This window comes from Fukomys damarensis, unplaced genomic scaffold (assembly GCF_012274545.1).
Source record: "Fukomys damarensis isolate Sample0158 unplaced genomic scaffold, DMR_v1.0_HiC HiC_scaffold_37, whole genome shotgun sequence".
Lineage (NCBI taxonomy): Eukaryota > Metazoa > Chordata > Mammalia > Rodentia > Bathyergidae > Fukomys > Fukomys damarensis.
Genome location: NW_022900949.1, coordinates 55,637,291 through 55,654,626, shown reverse-complemented (window position 1 = coordinate 55,654,626; position 17,336 = coordinate 55,637,291). Strand labels below are relative to the sequence as shown.

General features: G+C 39.3%; 1 long non-coding RNA gene across 6 annotated transcripts in view; it reads left to right on the top strand.

Moving 5' to 3' along the window:
* Nucleotides 1-17,336, top strand: part of LOC104851026 — a 40,663-nt gene that overhangs the window by 9,935 nt on the left and 13,392 nt on the right. The window contains exon 3 of one of the 6 annotated variants that reach the window (XR_004515521.1): nt 3,257-3,442. The exons of 4 other annotated variants lie outside the window; for them this stretch is intronic. This is a non-coding gene — a long non-coding RNA (uncharacterized LOC104851026). Of the gene's footprint in view, nt 1-2,500; nt 2,536-3,256; nt 3,443-17,336 lie in introns of those variants that run through there. One more of the 6 variants, XR_777125.2, reaches the window with a different exon arrangement.

The window sequence follows — 17,336 nt, the reverse complement described above, 5'->3', positions numbered from 1 at the left end:
CCTTCCGCCAAGTCACCCCTCCCGTGGACAGGCCAGTGACCTCAGTTCAGCCCATTAGATATTCTCTCCATGGAAGTTTCATTCAGTCATTCGCTCATCCATTCATCCTATATGTATTACACTTCTGTCATGCACCAAGAAACCTGAATCTTCAGCAGATGCCCAAAAATGAGAAACAGTTGCCACCTTCTCATCCTAACAACAGAGCCCTAAAGAATGGGCCCATTCTCCTGTCAAAAAGGACCCTTTCTCTTTTAAACCTGTTTTTCTGTAGATTCTGTAAGCTACCCAGATCTATCATAAATCCCTCTCTTCTCCCCATCAAGTTCCGCAGAGCCTGTTTCTGTTGCACACAGTCAAAACTCCCTAATGAACAGGGTGGTTTACTTACTGCCCAATTGTAGACTCAGTTTCATTCATGCTTTTTTGGGGTGGTGGGGTTACTGGGGATCGAACTCGAGTCCTTGGGTTTGCGAGGCGGGCAGCAGAACCACTGAGCTAAATCCCCGGCCCTCACTCATGCTTTTGTCTCTGTTTCTGATTTCCATCTGCTCTTCCATCACTGCTTTCTATGAGTTCCCACCTTTAAATTCCACTAGCCAGCCAGCCAGCCATCCCAAAAAACCCAATCCCACCCTCCCATGGTCAGTGATGGCCTCTCCACTCCACCTTTCCTGGCCTTGTTTCACACCAGCAATGGCTGGATCGTGCCCTGGGGCCCCCAGTTGCTAGGACTTCCTCACACCAGCTAGCAGCCCTTTGCTGTTGAAACCCACATCTCATCACCAGTATCTCTATTTGTCCCGAGGACCTGCTGGGCTTAAGTATTATCACCCTCTGATTAAAAAAGAATAATTAATGCATACGATAAAAGAGAGGCCCATGAAGTTAAAAACGAGAAAATTGATCAAAAGCAAAATACCAGAGGTGCGGTCCATATCATGTTCTATGAGATGCTGGGCAATTGGTAGAGGTCAAAGAACTTGGCTCTGAGCTTCCTAGTAACTGGAGTGAAGAAGGGAAATTGCTTAGGAAGTTGACGGCTTTGCCTGACACAGAGACCCAAGGAAAAATTTTCTCCAGCAGTTTGAGCTTCATTCATGTGATTTCTTCATTCACTGCTTTATTTCCAATATATATGGGAATACATATGGTATATGTGTGTTCAAAAAACTAGGTATTGGCTGACTTTGGGGTCCTTATAAAAGAATTGTATAGTATAAAAAGTAGACTATGTCCTTAAATATATCTATCTGTACAATACAAACAACTGCAGAGTTGGGAAGGAAGGCACTGGTTCTTTTTTACAAAAAAATAATATTTTGTACTCAAGAGAATAACAGTAGTTATTATACTGTGTATCATTATCCTTAAACTAGTTATTCAGAGTACAAGATATAAACCCAGAAGATTCTTACAAAAAAGCAACAAACAGATAATAGTCACAAAACTTTCAGCAAACTAAGAAAAACTAGAAAACTACGCTGAGATACCATTTTACCCAAGAAAGAATGGCTGTCATTAAAAAATCTTTCAATAATAAATGCTGGCAAGGATATAGGGGAAAAGGGTTACTACTGCATTGTTGGTGGGAGTGTAAACTAGTACAACCACTATGGAAATCAGTGTGGATTCCTCAGAAAACTAAAACTAGAAAGCTAGAACCTAACTGGTTTTTATGAGCCAAATCAATGCAGTCTAATGGCATAATGTCAATCCTTAGTTAACTAAAGATGGTTTCATGTGGGCTACATCCACCACTGGGCAGGCCTGACCTGCTGGCTCATCGTAGCATGCTTTTCAAGGCTGTTTATCACACCAAAGTGGTGGGAGATGACTAACTTCCATCAAAAGTCTTGGGGAAATTATCATCGGGAAACAGGAGCCCCAGCTCCTTTCACCTCTTCCCACAGCATCATGACCTGGTCTCCCGACATCAATAAAAGCTGTGTCTTGGTATCCTGGCTACCAAGTGGTTTGGGGGCATTTTGAAAATCACTTCATTTCCCTTGGGCTCTCCTCAGCTTCTCATGAATCATGAGTCATGAGCCCACTAGATGGGGTACAATTGTAATTGTGTGGCCTCTCTCTGACCACTGTCCCTCGCCTCCATCTGGAATTTGCAGGAATTCCTCCTGAGAGCCAGCCTGTTCTCTTCACAGGGCACTGTCCCTGACTCTTGGGTGCTTTCAGACCAGGGCTTCCTGTACTTCTCCTGTGGTGGAGATGGCTGTCCTCCTGCACCGTGGCTGTACTGGACCTCTTTCCTCTGGTCCCAGTTACTCAGGAGAAAAGGACACCTGCTGTCTTCTGAGATACGATGTTTGAAAGCTCAGAAAACTTGGACACTGAGGCTATAGTCCATGGTCAGAAATGTTTAAAAACTAACCAGTCACCAAACTCAACTGTCATGTGGAAGCAGAGATGATGTCACATTTGTGAAAACTCAACTTGGTTTCAACAGAATCGTAATAGAATTTTTTTTTTTTTTTTGTACCAGGGATTGAACTCAGGTCCTTATGCTTGCAAGGCAGGCGGCAGAACCACCGAGCTAAATTCCCAGCTAGAATTTCATTTAAAACAAATGAAGGAATGCCTAGTACAAAACCCCTGTGCCTTCAACATCACTTCTACGTGCAGTACGGCGGTATCCAGTGAGGGTGTCAACCGGAAAGCCTTCCCTTTGTTGACAGAGGAATTCATTTCCTTGAAATTTAGAAACAAGATGTATAGGCTTATGTACAGAATTTGGAATCCTAACTTTAATTCCCCACAGGTTAACTTGCTATGTCTTGGACAAAAGTATGTGTGTTCTTGGACAAAGTATGTGTGTCAATCTCAGCTTTGCATTATTAGGACAAAATATTTGACACAAATGCTTAAAGGAGGAAAGGTTTGCTTTGGCTTATAATTTCCGAGATTTCAATCTGTAACCTGCTGGCTCGATAACTTTAGGCTTGAGATAAGACAGAAACATCCCAGCAAAAGGGATATTATGAAGCAGAGCTACTCCCCTCATGACAGCCAGGGGGCAGAGAGCTTGAGAGACTCAAAAAGAAGACCGGTCCCATGAGTTTGTTAGAAACGTAGACTCTGGGGACCCAGAATCTGCATGTTAACAAAATCCCAATTGATTGGGAAGCATGGTAGCAGCCACTTTTGGGTTTAATGGTGAGTAAGCACCAATAATAAATAATTCAGGGTTGTACGTGGGTGGGCTGACTTATCCCTCTGCCATTTTCTGCTGTACAAGCAGGTGGCCAGCAGTGAAATTACAAAAAAAAGACAAGTCTCTCAGGCAGGCTTCCTGTACAGGACATGGCAGGGTGCACAGTCAGAGATCAAACACAGGCTGGATTTCAGAGCCACTTACTGTCTCCGCTGGAGTTCTGGTGCAGGACACAGTCTGCACAGCACTCTGAGGGTCTTCATGTGGAAACAGGTAAAGCAGTGCTTAGAAACTCCCAGAGCTAATTCATCACTCTCAACTTCTGTATTTACCAAGAGCAATAGAAATAACTATTTTTCTTGCATTAAACAGAAGAAAAAAATGTGGCAGTATTTAATTACAGTAGCAATGTATTATGACATAAGTTCTCTCTGAAGAAAGAAAAGTACTCTCGGGATGCCATGGTGCACATTGCCTTACATGAACGCAAATCCTATTCTAGAGAGTGTTGTTTGGACTCTCATAACTTGCAGGTAAACGACCATGCAGAGACAGAATTTCCTATAGGTGACCTCCACATGTATGGGTTTAATCTTGCCTGATGTATTAGTGAATGAAGTGGAATGCACAATTACATACGTATATTACTTGGGCATCCCATAATAGAAAAATTCAAAAGGAGAAAAGATTGGAAAAATAAAGTAGCTCTCAACCTAGCCAGTTTCATTCTGCACCACCTTAGCTCTATGGTTAGTCTTTTTCCTAGTTTCATCTCCCATTGTGGTGTCTGAGTTCTGAATCCCAAAGTTTTATGTCAACTCTTTGTACTTTGGCTCTGATCTTGCCTAGTTACATGCTGAAAAGTTGGATGTAATTTTGGTTCAAAATGTAATGTCTCATTAATTTTTAGATGCTGTATCCTCATCCTGCTACAGATTTCTCTTTTTTCAGTCACAATGTTACATTACATGTGGTTCTGCTTACTTCAGGAGCAACCTTTACTGCTCAAGCACAGTTTGTGCTCTCCATTTGTAGAGCACAAAACGTTTTGTTGATTTGGTGAGTCAACTTCAGGGGATCGAACTTGGGACCTTGTGCTTGCAAGGCAGGCAACAGAGCCACTGGGCTAAATCACTGGCCTCAGGTAAATTGTTCCTTCACCTTTGCCTTTGCTAGCTGTCTATACAAGATTTCACCATCAGAATACAACTTCCCATGCAAGAAGTCTCTTCTGCAAATCCTTGCCCCACTTACAATTTTTGGAGACAGTGAGAATTTTAATGCCACAGGTCAAATTCTAAATCAACAAATGTCTAAACCCTGGCTTTCTTATGAAAATATATTGTTTTCTTCATCTCCAACCAGTGCCCCATTGATCTGACTGACTTCATGGAATTTCAATATAAATAATTTATGGCATTGAGATACTTGGGGTTTTTTTGTTTGTTTGTTTGTTTGTTTGTTTGTTTTTAAACTGAGGATCCAACTTGGCCCTTGAACTTGCAAGGCAGATGGTGGCACCACTGTACTAAATCCCCGGCCCTTGTTTTGATTTTTATGATATTTTTTTGGTTTGTTTGTTTATTTGTTTGTTTGTTTTTAAACTGAGGATCCAACTTGGGCCCTTGCACTTGCAAGGCAGATGGTGGCACCACTGTACTAAATCCCCGGCCCTTGTTTTGATTTTTATGATCAGCACCTGGGTTCACCCAGACTTTTTTCCCATTGTTATATTAATGATGGACATTTTATCGTCACACATTACTATCACCCCCATCTTCTTTGCCTAGAACTTGAGCAACTGGTGGACCTGAGACCTGTTGCTTCAGTTCATTGCTTTATACTCATGGAGAACCATGACCATTTCCCACCAGTACCCTTGTCAGAACTCTTTGTCCAGAAAATACAGATTTGACTTACAGCATAATTACACATCGTACTGCTGAGTATGACAGAATGACAGTGCTGACAAAGTGAGAGTGGCCATCACTAAGGACAGAAAGAAGTCCTCTCATAATTCGTATGCAGGACACTGCTCAGGAAGCTATTGGATACTGAGCTTACTTAGTTCTGGCCATAATGATGTGGAGGCCACATCTTCATCTGTAGCATTTTTATTGGCTTCACCAATAAAAATGACATTGTTGCATCTCTGTCTGTCACATGTGGTCCTTCTGCTTGGAGTGTCATATTGGAGAGAAATCTAACAGACATGTTGCCATTTGGTATGTTTTGGCTAAATGTTATTGTCTCTGTGACCCACTGGTTTGGGCCAGCCATGTTAGCCATCAGCTTGGGTGTTTATGGCTCTTATGAAACTCCCGTATCACTCGAGCAGGCAATTGTTTACTTATGTTCTGCCGGAAACCCTTAGAAATATGTGCTCAATAGCTGCAGATGTGCTACAGTTTGCCCACTGTCCCAGCCTGAGTCAGCAATCTTTGCATCCTTTGAAATAGCCCGTGTTGTAATCCCCTAAAAGAATATTATCCATCTGGTAGGTTAAGGCAAAGTGCTGAATGTGTACTGTGTGTATTGGGGGCTCACAGATTCTTGCTGTCAGTGGAGAGCAGATAATGTCATCTACTTGCACAACTATAGTTTGCTTTCAAAGCAATTTATAGCTGCTAGTCCTTATAATCTCCCACCAGAGAAGGATGGAAATCTCAAGAAGACTGGACACGTTGTACTAATGTTGCCTATGAATGCCTAAGTCCAGCACAATTTTAGCGGCTTTATTTCAGTGTCCTCCAAGGACCCGTGAAGACTTAAGTATGTGCTGGGCTTATCCTGACTAGAGAATGAAGAAATAAAAGCCTCCTCTCTAGGCTTCTTCCTGCGAGCATTCTCTTCGGAGTGTCTTCCACAGTCCAGCTGCCCAGATGTAGCAAATAAACAGGTGAGGCCCTTGGGCAGTGTGAGAGACAAACAATCGAAGGCAGTCCAGGGTGGAGGAAAGCAGAAGCGACCCAGTTGTTTTGTGAGTTCATGACCACTGAGGAGTGCAGCCCCACGCTTGGGATCCTCCTTCTGCCCTCCCGTGCTGGTCCTCTGGGTTCACAGGTTTTCTCCAAGACCTTCTCAAAGTGAGGGTGGAACAGTCCCCTGCCTCCACTCACTGAATCTTAACTCCAAGTTAGGTCTTGGGAATTACCATGTTAGAATCATGTTAAATGGTCACATTATTGAAGCTATACAGATTGAACACAATCCCTATGATAAGACCAACAACATTATCCACAGATCTAGGGGAAATAAGGTTTTTTTCAGTTCTCTTCTTTTTCTCCAGTTATTTTTATGTTCTAAGTATTTGTTCCCTTCACCCTATCAGCAGAGTAGCTATCAAAGTCCTTTCCCCACCCTGTAGGTTATCTCTTCATTCTGTTGATTGCTTTTGCTGTGAAGAAGCTTTTTAATTTGATGTAGTCTCGTTTTTCAATTCTTGGTATTATTTCTTGTGCTATTAGAGTTTCATTCAGGAAGTCCTTACCCGTGCCTGTATCTTCAAGTGTTTCACCTTCCAAAAGTGTTATCTTCCAGCAGTTTCGAGGTTTCTGTTTTTATGTCTAAGTCTCTGATCCATTTTGATTTTATTTTAGTACAGGGTGAAAAATATGAGTCCAATTTCATTCTGCTACACATGGATAACCAATTTTCCCAGCACCGTTTGTTATAAGGACTATGTTTTCTCCAGCTTATGTTTGGGACCCTTTGTCAAAAATCAGATGGATGAAGTGTTCTCTCTGTGTCTTCTATTCCATTGGTCAACATATCTATTCTTCCACCAGCACCATATTGGGTTTTTTTCTATAGCTTTGAGGTATAACGTGAAGTTATGAATTGTGGTGCTTCCTGCTGTGCTCTTTTTGCTCAGTGTTGTTTTGGCTGTTCTGGGTACCTTCTAGCTCCATATAAACCTTAAGAATTTTTCCCCTAGATCTGTGAATAATGTTGTTGGTATTATAATAGGGATTGTGTTCAATCTATATATCACCTCAATAATGTGACCATTTAAAAAATATGAATTCTACCTAAGAACCAGGGATGTCTTTCCACTGTCTAATGTACTCTTCAATCTCTTTCTTCAGAGTTCTATAGCTTTTCACTATAAAGGTCTTTTATTTCTTTGGTTAGATTGATTCAATCCTAGGAATTTAATTTTTCTTGAAAGTATCATGAATGGAATCATTTTCCTAATTTCTTGTTGGGTTCATTATTGATTGTACAGGGATGCTATTGACTTTTGTGTATTGATTTTGTACCTGCCACTTTGCTGAATTTGTTTACCAGTTCTAAATATCTTCTGGTGGAATTTTTAGGGTTTTCTGTGTAAAGGATCCATCATCTGCAAATGAAGACAATTCAGTTTCGTCTTTTACTATTAATAGTCATTGCATTTCTTTCTCTTACCTACTTGCTTTGGATAAAGTTTCAAGTACTATAGTCTCATACATGATTTTAGAGGAAATCTTTTCATTTTTCCACATTTAGCATGATGTTGGCCTTGGGTTTGTCATGCATGGCTTTTATCCTTTTGAAATAAGGACCTTCTATACCTATTTTTAACAAGATTTTTATCATGAAGAGGTGACAGATGTTAAAGATTTTCTTCTGCATCTATCAAGATGATCACATAATTCTTACAGTTGATTCTGTTTGTATGGTGTCTGAAATATACAAACAACTCAAAAACAGTTATCCAAAAAAAAAAAAAATCCAGCAAGCAAAAAGTGGTCAAATGAACTAAATAGTTACTTCTCAAAAGAAGTACAAGTGACTAATGAATACATGAAAAAAAAAAGATGTTCATCATCTCTAGCTATCAGGGAAATGCAAATCAAAACAACTCTGAGATTCCATCCTACTCTGGTCAGAATGGCTATTATCAAGCACACAAAGAACAACAGTTGTTGGTGAGAATGTAAACCGATACAACCTCTATGAAAATCACTATGGAAGTTTCTCAAAAACCTAAAAGTTGAAATTCCATTTGACCCTGCAACACCTCTTCTGAATGTAGTCTCAAGAGTTGAAGATATTATTCTATAGTGATACATGCATATGAATATTTATATCAGCACAATTCATAACAAGCTCTGGAAACAGCCTAGATGCCCATCAACCGACAATGGATTGTGGTGCACATACACAGCAGAATATTTGAATGTAAGTCATCTTATAGCATCAAGATGTGGGTGCTTGAAGTGTGGGCTTTCCTAAACTTCATTCATTTCTTTCATTCTTTTTGCCATATACAGTTACTACTCACGTTGTTTATTTAATATTTTCTTTCATTTGACTCACTCTTCCAACTCTAATTTGTGTTTAATCTAACAAAAACAAAAGGAAGTTGTTAAATTTTGTTTTGATTATGGCCCTAAAGGGTTTAGACTTGTTCCTTGTTTTGTTTTGTTTTGTTTTTTTAAAGGAAGTGGACACTGACTATCAGATAACGTTAAAGACAGAGTGTCCTAGACTAAAACTGAAAATCATTTCCCATTCTTTTGAAAACTATCTTACATACCATAAGTACTAGGTTCCTGTTCTTTAAAAATACAGGTAAACGGAGTATTCTGCCACATGCCTATAATCCCAGCACTCTGGAAGGAGGAGGCAGGAGGAGTCAAGCCCAGCCTGGGCAATTTAGTGACTTACTGAGATCTTATCTCAAAATAAAAGATATAAAAGGGCCAGAGATGTAGCTCGATGCCAACACCCTGGGTTTAATCCTAAATAACAAATAAACAAAATATAACACTGGTACAGAAGTACAGAGTTTCTCAAAGGACTGTATTTTGTGGGAGATGCAACAATTCAAATGTAGACATATTGCCACATAAGAAACCAATCTGAGGGGGCCAGGGATTTAGCTCAGCGGTTCAGTGGCCTGCCTTGGAAGCGCAAGGCCCCGAGTTCAATCCCCGGTACCAAAAAAAAAAAAAAAGAAAAAGAAACCAATCTGGACATTTCACAGTACTCTCATGTACATCTTTAAAATCACTTCAGGACTTAGCATGAGTGCTTTGCATATGAAGTTTGCTAAACAAATATTTGTTGTAGGAATGAGTGGAGAAATGTACAAAGAGCCTGGCTGTGAAATTGATTTTGCACCTTTTCTCAGGTTAACTGCTCCATTAACCTCTAGCGGTTTAGTTGAGTGTCTCCCTAATACAATACAAAGTCTACCCTATGGATTGCTTCTCCCACATGGCGTGTTCCAGTTTTAGGATTCAGCTAAGACAGCGCCTGATTTGGTTGCACAGTTTGGTCATTCATGGAGATTGAAGTGGATTTTTTTGTTTATTATACTTTCCATTTTCCATAAAAAATTACCCTTTTTGGTTTATGCTAGGTCATAGGCCACATAATTTATTAGAGCCACTCGATAGTTCTTAAGTTTAGTTTCACTAAAGAACTGTATGCCATAATAATCCGCCAGTCACCAGCGTCTCTGTACCTGAGGGCTTGTGCTTACAGCTATGAAGCCTAAAGCAGTTTCACCCATTCTGAAACTCTGGCTCCAGCTCACTGAACAAATTCTTTGAGCTATTTTCTTATTAATGTAATGGTAGACAGTTTCAATTCAGGCTCATGAGGATTGCAGAAGATGCTTGCAAACTATGAACACCCAAAATCTAAGAATTATTTTGAAATGTTTGTGTAAACAAGCTATATATACAATTGCTTTTGTTGTTAAGGCTTATACTTAATAAAAGACTTCTTATTTTTTTCTTTTTATTGAGTTTATAGGTACAACTTAGGTATATAATACAGTCACATTCATGACTGGGATCCTGTACCTTCACATGACAGGTCTTGGTTCTCATTTTTTCCCCTTGTCCCTGCTCTCCCTTCAACCCCCTCCCCATTTACAAACACTTTATTTCCATTTTCTCATATTTTTTTCTTTTCCCTTGTTCCCTTTCCCCTACCCTTCCCACTTTCCCTACACCTTTAGCCCTTTTCTTCCTATTTCACATTGTCAATTATCTCATTAGGATCTTATGTACTATTATAGTTTTTTACACCAGAGAAAATATTCAGTTTTTACACATGTGTGATTTATTTATTTCACTTAACAGTATCCATTTTCTGGGCCGGGGATTTAGCTTAGCAGTTCAGTGGCCTGCCTCGCAAGCACAAGGACCCGAGTTCGATCCCCGGTACCAAAAAAAAAAAAAAAAAAAAGAGTATCCATTTTCCTGTGAATGACTCTAATTTCTCATTCTTTATGGCTGAGTAGTATTCCATTTTATAGAAAAAACACATCTTTATCCAGTTTCCAACAGATGGGCAAATAGGCTGTTTCCAAGTTTTAGCTATTACAAACTGTGCTGCTATAAACATTGGTGCACATATATCACTGTGTTATGTTTCTTTTAATTCTTTTGGAAAGATACCCAGCAGAGGGATGGCTTGGTCAAATGGAACCTCTAGTTCCAGCAATGGAACCTCTAGTCCCAGCTCTTTAAGGTATCTCCACATTGATTTCCACAGTGGTTGCACCAGTCTGCACTCTCACCAATAATGGAGAAGGGTTCCTTTCTCCCCACAACCCCACCAACATTTGTTATTGTGTGATTTCTTGATAGCAGCCATTCTTTGTGGGGTGAGGTGGAATCTCAGTGTTGCTTTCATCTGCATCTCTTGAATGACCAGTGATGTGGAACATTTTTTCATATATTTACTTGTTCTTTTACTTCTTTGTCTGAGAAATGTCTGTTCATTTCAGATACCCATTTCTGAATTGGGTCTTTATATTTGGGGGGCTGATTGTTTTGAGTTCTTTATATATTCTAGATAATAGTCCTTTGTCTGAGGAGCAGCTGGTAAAAATTTTTTCCCAAATTGTAGGTTGTCTTTTAGTTCTGTTGATGGTTTCTTTTGCAGTGCAGAAGCTTTTTAATAAAATGCAATCCCTGTTGTTGATTCTTTCTGCTAATTCCCGTGCTACTGAGGATTTGTTCATAAAGTCTTTTCCTATGCCAATGTCTTCAAGAGTTCTGCCTAATTTATCTTCCAGCAAGTTCGGTGTTTCTGTTTTAATATTTAGATCTTTCATCCACTTGGATTTTAACTTAGTGCATGGTGAAAGATAAGGGTCTAGTTTTAATCTTTGGCAGGTTGAGATCCAGTTTTTAATAAATGGGCACCATTTATTAAAGAGACTATCTTTCCTCCAGTGGGGATGGTCAGCTCCCTTGTCAAAGATAAGGTAGCTGAGTATATCTGAAGTTGTTTTTTTGTCTTCCAATCTGTTCCACTGATCCTCAGGTCTGTTTCTTTGCCAGTATCTTGCTATTTTTACCACAGTGGCTTTATAGTATAGTTTCAGATTGGGAATTGTTATACCCGCTGCCATGTGTCTGTTGCCTAGGATGGCTTTTGGTATTCTAGGTCTCTTCTGGTTCCAAATGAATTTTTGGATTCTTCTTTCTAGTTCTGTGAAGTACAGTGTTGGAATTTCAGTTGGCATTGTATTGAATCTGAATAGCAGTTTTGTTGGTATGGCCATTTTCACTATGTTGATTCTTCCTACCCAGGAGCAGGGGATATCTTTCCATTTTCTTATGTCCTCTTTGATCTCTTTTTTGAGAGTGCTGTAGTTTTCAGCATAAAGGTCTTTTGCTTCTTTTGTTAGATTGATTCCCAGATACTTCATTTTTTTGGGTGCTAATGTGAAAGGAATTGTTTCCCTAATTTCTCCCTCAGTGAGTCTGTTATTTGTGTACAAAAAGGCTATTGATTTTCGGGTGTTGACCTTGTATCCTGCTACTCTGCTAAAAGTGTCAATTAAGTCAAGAAGTGTGGGCTGGAGGTTTTTGGGTCTTCAATGTAGAGTATCATATCATCAGCAAATAATGACAGTTTAACTTGTTCCTTTCCTATCTTTATTGTTTTAATTTCTTTTTCTTGTCTAATTGCTATGGCTAATATTTCCAGAACTATATTGAAGAGGAGTGGTGATAGTGGGCATCCTTGTCTTGTTCCTGATTTTAACATGAAAGTTTTTAGTTTTGGGCCATTTAATATGATGTTGGCTGTTGGTTTTTCATAGATAGTGTTTATTAAGTTGAGATATAGACCATCTATTCCAATTTTTTGCAGGGTTTTATCATGAATGGGTGTTGGTTTTTGTCAAATGCTTTTTCTGCATCTATCCAGAGGATCGTGTGGTTTTTGTCCTTGATTTTGTTAATATAATGTATTACATTTATTGATTTACATATGTTGAACCATCCTTGCATCCCTGGAATAAATCTGACTTGGTCAGGATGGATGATCTTCTTGATGATCCTCTGTATTCTGTTTGCTAGTATCTTATTAAGGATTTTTGCATCTATATTCATTAAGGAGATTGGCCTGTAGTTCTCTTTTTTAGTTGCATCTTTCCCTGGTTTGGGAATCAAAGCGATACTTGCTTCCAGGAATGTTTGAAAGTATTGCTTCCTTTTCAATTTCATTGAAAAGTCTGAAGAGTAATGGCAGTAGTTCTTCTCTAAATGTCTTGTAAAATTCAGCAGTAAATCCATCAGGACTTGGGCTTTTCTTTGTTGGTAAGTTTTTAATTACATTTTCAATTTCACTGATTGTAATTGGGGTGTTTAAAATGTTTTTGTCTTCTTCGTTCAACTTTGGTAATAAGTATCTAGAAATCTGTCCATTTCTTCTGTGTTTTCCATTTTATCAGAGTACAGATTCTCAAAGTAGATATTAATGATCCTCTGGATTTCTGTGGGATCTGTTGTGACTTCTCCTTTTTCATTCCTGATTGCATGGATCTGAGCCTTTTCTTTTCTTTTTTTGATAAGGTTTGCTAAGGGTTTATCTATTTTGTTTATTCTTTCAAAAAACCAACTCAATTCATTTATGTTTTGTATCATTTTCTTAGTTTCCATTGCATTGATTTCTGCTCTAATCTTTATAATTTCCTCTCTTGTTTGAGCTTTGGGTTTTTCTTGCTCTTGTTTTTCTAGGAGCCTAAGATTCATCATTAGATTGTTTATTTGAGCTCGCTCTATTTTCCTAATGTGGGCATTCAGTGCTATGAATTTTCCATGTAGAACTGCTTTCATTGTGTCCCATAGATTCCTGTATGTTGTATTGGCATTTTCATTTATTTGTAAAAACTGATTTCTTTTTTTAATTTCCTCTGTGATCCATTGATTGTTCAGGAAAGTGTTGTTCAATTTCCATGTGTTTGTGAAGTTATGCTATTGATCTCCAGCTTTATTGCACTGTGATCTGATAATATACAGGGAATAACTTCAGTTCTTTTGCATTTATTCATACCTGTTCTGTGAGCTAATATGTGATCTATCTTGGAGAATGATAGCATGTGCAGCTGAAAAGAATGTATGTTCTGATTTTGTGGGGTGAAACACTCTATAGATGTCTAATAAGTCCATGCATTCAAAAGCTTGGTTCAGTTCTAGTATTTCATTGTTGGTTTTTTGCCTAGATGATCTATTTGTGATAGTGGAGTAGTTAGATCCCCCACTACAACTGTTTTAGTGTTTATTTGGTTTTTCATGTTATTTAATATTTGTTTATTTAGTTGGGGGCGTTTATATTTGGTGCATATATGTTTATGATTGTCATTTCTTCCTCTTGAATTGTTCCCTTTACAAGGATGTAATGGCCTTCTCTGTCTCTCTTAATCAGTTTTGGTTTGAAATTTACTTTGCCTGAGAATAAGATTGCTACCCCTGCTTTTTTCTGGGCTCCTGTCACATGGAGAAATGTTTTCCACCCTGTCACTTTCAGTCTATGGGCTTATTTTTGCACTAGGTGTGTTGCTTGTATACAACATATTGTTGGATTTTGCTTCTTAATCCATTCTGCCAATCTGTTTCTCTTGATTAGTGAATTGAGTCCATTGACATTGATGGTTATAACTGATATGCATTGACTTATTATTGTCATGTTATTTTCCTTTTGCTGACTCTTTTTAATTTTTTGCCCTCTCCTTTTAGTTTCTTGCCTTGGCTACTTGATTTGCTCTGTTGGGCCTCATGGTGTTGTGATCTTCATTGTCTTTTTCTAGGATATTGTTTAAAATTCCTTGAGTGCTGGTTTAGTATTCATGAAGTTTCTCAAGTGTTCTTTGTCATGGAAGTATCTTATTTCTCCATCCATTTTGAAAGAGGGTTTTGCGGGATACATCAGTCTAGGTTGTAGTTTGTTTTCTTTTAGGACTTGAAATACCTCACTCCAGGCTCTCCTTGACCTGAGGGTTTGTGTTGAAAAGTCTGCTGTGATTCTGATGGGCTTTTCTTTGCATGTGATTTGTTTCTTTTCTCTTACTGCTTGTAGTATTTTGTTCTTCTGTTGGGTTTCTGGGATCTTGATTATTATATGTCTAGGAGTAGATTTTTTTTTTTATGGTGGCTAGTTGGAGTCCTATATGCCTCACTTATCTGTATGTCAAATTCTTCCCCCTGGGAAGTTTTCTGTCATTAATTCTGTGAACAGCTTTTTAAAGTCATTTGCATTTTCTGCTGCTACTTCATGGATTCCTATCAGTCTTATGTTATTCTTCTTTGCATCATCTAGGAGTTGTTGGATCAGTTTCTCATGATCCCTTACTGTTTTTAAGAGACCTCTCTTTTCACAGTCACTGTCTGCGATCCTATCTTCTATATCTGAGATTCTATCTTTGCAGTCTTTTATTCTGTTGCATATACTTTCAGTAGAGTTTTTAATCTCCTGGATATCTGTTTGAATCTGTTTAATGGATTCCATTTCTTTCCTATGTTGGGCGTTCATTGTTTCCATTTCTTTCTTATGCTGGGCCTTTATAGCTTCTATTATGTTCTCCTGAGCTCATCTATTTTTTTGTCAGTTTCTTTTCTGGAGTCTTGAATCATGTCTTTCATTTTGCTCACCATCTCTATAGTTATGTGGGAAATTATTTCTGTTTTGAATTTTTCTAGAGCTTGATTGATCAGTTTTTTTACTTCCTGTACTGTGAATTCTGAGTGTCCTGGTGGTTCACTATCAGGCTTTTCATCCTCATTTGCCCTATTGTTTGCCATTGGTGAACTGAAAGTCTGTATTTGTGGCTTGCTTAAGTGTTTTCTCATCTTTATTTTTGCTGTTGGGTTTTCCTTGATTCAATCTCTGGGTCATTAAGGCTTCCTGATATTTTTGCATCCCAGCTTTTGATTCTCTAATGACTCATAGACATTCTCATTTTCATAATAGAGGAAACAACTCATCAAATCATTCCCTATCCTTTATCCCAATCGATACAATCAGGAACACAATAGGATCGGTCACCACCCTTTATAGCCAGCCATGCCTCTGTGGAGTGCATCCAAGGACTGGCACAATAAGGGGATCTGAGGGTGGGGGTGGGGGGAGGCGGGCACTTACCCTCCTGGCTCTGGATCAGGAGCAATGGTGCCCTCAGAAAAAGGCGAGCTCCGTGGACCCATAGATTGGGCCCCAGGCTGTGGAGGGAGATCTTAAATCCAAGCCAGCCGCTTTCCCGAAACTCACCCTCTTTGCCCTAGGTTAGGAGCAATGGCACCCTCAGGAAAAGGCACGGTTTCACAGATCCATAGATCCAGGATGGCCTGTGGAGGAGAATCTCAAGTCCAAGCCAGCCGCTTTGCCAAAACTCACCCTCTTGGTGCTGGGTCAGGAGCAATGGAGCCCTCAGGAAAAGGCGTAGCTCTGGCTTAGATTAGGCCCCAGGCTGTGGAGGGAGATCTGAAGTCCAAGCCAGCCACTTTCCCGAAACTCCCCCTCTTTGCCCTAGGTCAGGAGTAATAGCACCCTCAGGAAAAGGCACTGTTCTGCAGATCCATAGCTCTGGCCAGCCGGTGAAGGGGGATCTCAAGTCCTAGCCAGTGGCTTTCCTGAAACTCACCCTCTTGGTGCTGGGTCAGGAGCAATCTAAAGGACTTTTTAAAACATGAACTTTGATCTTAAATACATTTTCTAAATTCAGAGCCAAATGGAAATTAGTCTGTTAGACTTGCTATAGTAACAGACATCCATTTCTCACCATTCAGGAGGCTGGGAAGTCCACGAATAATCTGTTGCCCAATTCATTTCCTGGTGAGGGTCTTCTTCTTGGCTTGCAGATGGCTGCTTTCTCTCTGTCTTCACATGGTTAAGAGAAAGCTCTCTGTTTTCTAGTAAAGCCATTATTTCCATGATAGGGGCCCCACCTTCACAATCTCATCTAAGTCTAATTATGTCCCAAAGGACCCTTTCTCAGAATATCACTAGATTAGAGGCTGGTATAGTCTTTTGCTCTCTGGTTTTTGGGTGTTTTGTTTTTGTTTTTGTTTGTTGTTGTTGTTTGTTTTGAGACAAGGTTGCACCAAGTAGCCCAGCCTGGACTCAAATTCACAATGATCCTCCTGCCTCAGATAGAATTACAGGTATGTACCACCATACCTGTCTTGGAGGCTAGTATTTTAACACAGATGTTTTACGGAAATACAATTCATTCCATAGCAGATATCATTGTGCAATTATAAGGGAAAAGACATTCTTCTTCCCATCAGGCTTGGCATTTCTACTTACCCAGCAGCCAAAGCCTAATGTAACTCATACATTCAACATATTTTTTTGAGGAGCTACTATCCCTAAGTTAAATCACAAACCATAATGAATATGTAGTTCCTTTCCATTCCCAATCTTCTTATAACCAATTCCTAGAAGTCCACATCAGCATCACCTTTGCTGTGGAGGACAAAATCCTTAACTCCCATCAATACATCCTATTTTAGGTGAGGGGTCAAGAAGAGCCAAGAGAACCTCAAAAGCAAAACAGTAGAATTACTTGTTCTTCCAAGTTATCAAAACTTGGTAAAAGTCTCATAATTCAGATGATATGGTATTGGCATAAGGACAGAAAAATGGACCGTAGACAGCAGCTCCATCACACCCTGGTGTGTGGAAAGATGCTGAGTTGTGGCAAAGCTGGCCTTGGAGAAGGAGCTCAGAGATGATCTCTTGAGAAATGATGGGTACCCATATGGGAAAAAATTGCATGGACATATGGTTTGTAGATAAAACTCAATGCCAGATAAATTATAATTCTGAATGTGAAAAATAAAATAATACTTTTAGATAATAATATAGCAGAATAGCTAAATGGTCTCAAGAGGGGGAAATTTTTAAACAATACAAAAAGCACTAATTACAA